This window comes from Nicotiana attenuata, unplaced genomic scaffold, assembly GCF_001879085.1.
Source record: "Nicotiana attenuata strain UT unplaced genomic scaffold, NIATTr2, whole genome shotgun sequence".
Classification (NCBI taxonomy): Eukaryota; Viridiplantae; Streptophyta; class Magnoliopsida; order Solanales; family Solanaceae; genus Nicotiana; species Nicotiana attenuata.
In genome coordinates, this window is record NW_017672872.1 from 129,719 (window position 1) to 136,111 (window position 6,393).

The window sequence follows — 6,393 nt, forward strand, 5'->3', positions numbered from 1 at the left end:
ATTTTGCTAATCCTAACTTCCCCCACAATTTAAAAACTCTATAGGCAGGTGACAAATTACAAGTCATTAATCTAAGCAGTCCATTTGTTTATTTCCTTGAGTTGGTGAAACTGGTAATTGTTGGGTGTACAAAGTCCCATATTGGCAGATGAAAAGATTGGGAGCATACATATAAGATGTGTGAATTTTTTAATGGTGTGAGGCCTTTTGGCGAAAACCGTGCAGGTTTGGCCCAAAGTGGACAATATCACACCAAGTTAAGGGTATCTTTTGGATCGTTTTAGCCTTACAATTAGTATCCAATAGTTGGTGGGACGAGTATGGAGATGGCGAAGTGATGGCGTAGGTGCCTTTGCCCGTCTATGAGCCGGTTTACTACATTTACCCGTAGCTTCAAAGACGCATACACATCCTCTCATTGGGCTTCGGTGACCGTAACTCGAATGTGGGTGTGTAGAAACAAGAGGAGTAACTTGATAGGGAGTAAGGGGGTTTACTACATTTGCCCGTAGCTTCAAAGACGCATACACATCCTCTCATTGGGTTTCGGTGACCGTAACTCGCACTACTAAAAAACGTGAAATATTCCGACGGAAAAAAGTAGTCGGAAATTTCCGACGGAATCGGTCGGAAAATGCATAAAAATATATTTTTTAATTTTTAATAATAGTTACGACTAATATCCCGTCTATATCCGTCATAAATTTTGGCGGATAATTCCGCGTCACTGTTAGCGACCAATTCGGTCGAAAATAATTAAAAAAAATTAAAAAAATAATAATAAGTAGCGACCGATTCGGTCGGAAATTTTAGTAAAACGAGGGTTGACTACTTTGACCAAATTTCCGACCGAATCGGTCGGAAAGTTTTTTTTAAAAACCCTCCAGCGACCCCATTCTTTTCCTTCCCCTCTTTTCTTCCTTCTCTCTTCTCTCTCTTACTCAAACTTCCCCCCACCCAAATCCGCCGCAGCCATCAACTAGCAGGACTCGCCGCCGGCGCCGCCTAGCTGCAGGTCCGTCGACGACCCTCCACTGCCAGGTAAGTTTCCCTCATCCTCCTTTGTTATTTTTTTTTAAAAAATACACTGATTTTGTTTAATTGCTCCTAGTTTGGTTTGAAAAAATTGATTAGTGTTAGCTAAAGTAAATCTATGACTATTGTTAGTAGTTAAATTAAAGTTATATGTTGGTAATTTAGAGTTATATGGTAAAGTTATATGTTGGTAATTTAGGGTTATATGTTAAACTTATATGTTAAAATTATATGTTGGTAATTTAGAGTCATATATTGCAAAAATAAAGCTATATGTTGGTAAATTACATACTAATTTGGGGATAACATTACTAAGTAAGTAATGGGGATAATTTTATTAAATAATTTTGCTATCTAATTTGTAAAGTTGTTACATATATAACAATTCATCTCATTTGATTATATTGGGGAGGCTACTAATTTTAAGAGGAGAAAGTATGAAGAATGTTTTAAAACTCTTAGTGCTAGTTGACTACTTTTGACAATAGGTCTTACTCCTAACTTTTTTAATATCTTTTGACTTTCATGGAATTAAGCTTAACTGAAATCTATTATCAGTTTCATCCATTAAATTGTTGTTGTAGATTAGTTGATTTTCGTTTTTGCATAATTGTTATTGTAGATCCTAAATATTTGAATTTATTTGATGCTTATTAATTATATATATGTTAACTTTAATGCAGGGTTTTGCCATCCTTTCAGTCTACACATTTGGTTGTGGATTCTACGAAGCTATTTTATCATGAGCCGTGGAATTCTTGAGGACAGATAACGTACAATATCATAGAGCAAATGTGGAATCAATTTAGGCTAAAAATTGATTACATTTATTTAAATAATTATCGTTTTCATCTAATGTTACTTTTTTATATTGCAGACAAAGTGTACATGGCGTCCTCAACATCAAAATGAAACAAATAGTATTTTTGAGGTTCGATTAGTTTTGCGGCCCATAAACTAAGATTAGTAATTACTTATAAAAAATTTCTTGGTTTTACATATAGAATTTTATGTTTGTAATGTCTAACTCATACTTTTTGTTATAAAGGAAAAGGAAAGAGGGCGAGATATGAGTCACGCTGAGGTCTTCGAGGAGACGCATAAGAAAAAGAAGAAGGATGGTACAAGTGAATAATGGGTGGAGACGCGTGCATCAGACACATATGTAAAATACTAACTTCATAATTATTTATGATTTATTAATATTAGTTTGTTTACATAATAGTTATATTTTCATTTCAGGAAGATTATCATAAAAGGGTAGACGAATGGCAACAAACTCAGCCTCCTTCAACTCAACCAATACCTGATGATATGACTTCATTGTGGACAGAGGCAGCGGGTGGAGCAAACAAAGGCAGAATCTACGGACTTGGAGTACGTTGACCTGCAGGTCATCCAAACCCACTCTTAGCCAATTCTTCTTATTCTCAAAATCAAGAACATATGGAAGATATGAGAAAGAAAATTCGTGATTTGAAGCAACAATTGGATTCCCAATTCGGAACATTTGTTAAGATGCAAAATTCATGAGAAAATATGGGCATGATCTATCTGATGATGAGGATGATAAACTGAATCTAATGTGTAGTAGTTTAGGTGTGATGTTTTGGTTGATTGGTAAACTTGATTGTGCGAGACAACTTTATGTTTTGTTTTTAAAATTCAATGTGGGCTACTATTTGGATGTTTTTATGCCCAAAATAGTTAGGTTTTTATAGTTGGTATTATTGGTTTAAGTTGTGTTAATGATTGGTATTATTGGTTTAGATTGTTAATGATTGGTATTGTTGGTTTAGATTGTGTTAATGGTTGGTATTGTTGGTGTTATTGTATTGTAATAGTTTGACAGGTGGTGTAGCTCAAAATTAGGCAGAATTCTGGCCAGTTTTACAAAAAATTCCGACTGATTTCCGACGGAAACAGTTGGACAACTGCCCAAATTTTTTTAAAAATATTTAATATTTAATCGTTTTTGACGGATTCCGTCGAAAATTAAATAAAATTTATTTTTTAATTATTAATTTTCGACCGATTCGGTCGGAAATTATATATTTTTATTATTTAATTTTAAATAAATAATTATTTTTATTTATATTATTTCGATTAATTCGATCGGTAAATTCCGACCACTTTGGTCAGAAATTTGAGAATATTTGGTCGCCTGGCCTTTTGAACGTTCCGACAACTTTGGTCAAAAATTGATGTTTGGTGATAAATGATGAAAAGTGCATATTTTTTAGTATATTTGCATATTAATTTTTGTGTGTGTCGCGGGAGATTACATGATTTTCGAAGTGAAATATACTCATTATGTGTTTCTTATGTGTAGGAACGAGTTTGGATGCTAAATGATCAAAAGATGACAATCCGACACAAAAAGAAGAAATTAAAGGAGTGGGAGCTCGTCTATTCTCGTGCGTGGCACGAAGTCGGACGCGAAAAAGGAGAAAATTTAAGTCACAAAACAGTGAAGCGAAGCAAAGGCACGGAGCGCTTCGCGAAATGGAAGAATTTCAAAAGCTGGATCCGCGTCAAAGTCCGCGTCTAGACGCGAAGGCAGACGCGGATCCACGTTAAAGTCTGCGTCTAGACGCGAAGGCAGACGCGGATTCCAGCTCTCCCATCCGAAGTTGGATTGAAGAATTCCGCCCCTCATCAATCCTACGTCATATAAATACATCCTAGAACACCACTTTGAAGGGGGGACACACTTTTGACATAATTTAGAACTAAGGAGGCAGAGGAGGACGTTTTTGAGAGGAAAACACAAGCACAGAGCCGCCGTGGAGGCTGGGTTTCATCTTTTCTTCCACCAACTTAGTCTTTTTATGTTTCTTTGTATGATTTATTGTTTTGCTACCATGTCTATGTGGAGCTAAGCTTCACGTTCTAGGGTTGTGGTTCTTTCATGACTATTGTTATTCGGATATTGATTTTGATTGTTTAGTTTATCATATTGGTTTATTTATTCAATCCTACACTTAATTATTTGATTGCTTGATCACCAATTGAATACTATCTACGAATCTAGAGTTGAACTCGAAAGTGGGAATTCTAGATTGCATATAGGATTGAGTAGAGCAAGTTCTTGAACCTGGGCATCGGGGAACGGATTCGCAATTAGGATAGACATATACCTAATTGCCTTGCTTGGTTGAAATACAGGAATTATAAATGCGTTCTTGTTGATTCTAACTCCATAGATATATAGGCGTTAGGTTAGCTTGAATAGGCGAGTAAGAACTCGACAGATTCTTATGAGCAATATTAACCCTGTCAACCAATAAACTAGATAAATTAGTTAGTCAATTCAATTGAAGAATACAATAGGAATGTTAGATAGCCCATAACCCTAGATCGTTTTCATTACATTGATATCATAAAAATCTGCTATTTCTCTGTTTAAAGTTCACTATTTATATTCTTTACTTAATTAGTTTAGACTCAATTACTTCTAGGTTTAATTCTTGTTTAGATAATCAGGATAGTCTAATTTAGTTAATGGTTAATCACAAGTTCTCGTGGGATCGACATCCGACTTTTAGTCAATTTATTACTTGACGACCGCGTATACTTGCGTGTGCGTTTGGCCGCAACAAGTTTTCCGACCAACTGTTTTCCGACCGACCAATTCCGGTCGGAAAGTAGTCGAAAATTCGTGATTTCCGACCGATTTCCGACCGTTTTGACGGTCGGAATCCTGCCATTTTCCAGTAGTGTCGAATGTGGGTGTGTAGAAACAAGAGGAGTAACTTGATAGAGAGTAAGGGAGGTTAGTTAGTGAACACTAATTACGGTAGTTAGTTAAAGACATGACCCCTATTACATTACTTAAGCCTACTCTTTCTTCGAGATAAAGAAGAGAGATACCCTACATATCAATCAAGGATAGGATATAATCTGATACTCTTTCTACAAGATACGAAACAAATAGCACTGTAGACATTTATTAGTTAGTTAGGAGGTTAGAAGTTGTTAATTAATTGTTGATAGACATTCCTTAGTTAGGAGGTTAGAATTGTTAATTAATTGTTGATGTATAAATACAGCTGTACAGTTACACTCAATACACAGAAAAATCATTTCTCTCATTTCCTCTTCTTCTGCTCTTTCTCTTTCTCTGCATGTGTTCCTCCTTGTTCTAGGGTTCTTCTTCTCACTGATCCTATGAAATCTAATAGGGTGACACACAGTTCATCTTCAAATTAGCCTATAAACGATAATGAGCACATGAAACTTAGTTCGAGGAGGAGACCCGTGAATGGTAGTGAGCCGCGTGAAACTTAGTTTGAGGGAGAGATTATTGTTTATACGAACAAAGTCTCACATTGATAGTTGAAAAGATTGGGAGCCTACATATAAGGTGTAGGGATCTTTTAACTTAACTGTGTAAGGTCTTTTGGGAAAAATGGTACGAATATGATCCAAAACAAACAATATCATACTATATTAAAGAATCTTTGAGCCATTTTAGCCTTACAGTAATTACTGTAATTACTGACAAGAGTTACGTAGCTGATTAACAAGGGTCCATTTTTAAGTGAATAGAGTGAACTGTGGGTATTTCTTCAAACGAGGGGATCATAATAGTCATGGACATGAAAAATGCTTAATTTTGCATGCTTCGAAGTTTGGACATTGAACATTAATTTCCCACTGGACAACAGAAAAGACAAACGACTTACCTTGGTTTCTTCGTAGGGAAATTAGTTGCATTGTTATTACTCGTTATGATTAATTATTACAGTGTCATGTGATCTCTCCGTTAATCTTTAGTTGTCTATCTTTAATTTGCACTCCCTTAAAAAAATTATAATTTTACTCATAATAATAGCATTTTAGAAAGTTTTAGGAAATAATTTAGGGAATTAATAGTTAATGATAAGGGTAAACATGAAGGAAAAAAAATTCTTTTAACTTATTAAAACGAATAAGTAAAAATGAAAATATATTTTTAATATAATGAATAAATAAAAGTGGAACGCATAGGGTATATTTTTGTTTATATACATCCGTAGGTTTGGTCTCTTCCCATTACGAAACTTTAAACCTATGATAGGCTCATAACAATCAAAGTGTATGCCACTCTATTTCAACTATAAAGAAGAGGGATACCCTACATCTCAATCAAGGATAGGATATATTCTGATCAAAATGACACCATATTGACTAAATTATGAATAAAGGAAAACAAGAGAAAGGGAGAGAAAAAGAAAAAAAAAGAGATATATACACAATAATAGATATGAATAAGTTATGCAACCGAAAGTCATAAATTTTATTTTGTCTTCTTGTACCAACTGCTCTAATCTATACTAAATAGATTTGGAAATTCTATTACTAACTTATGGTAGT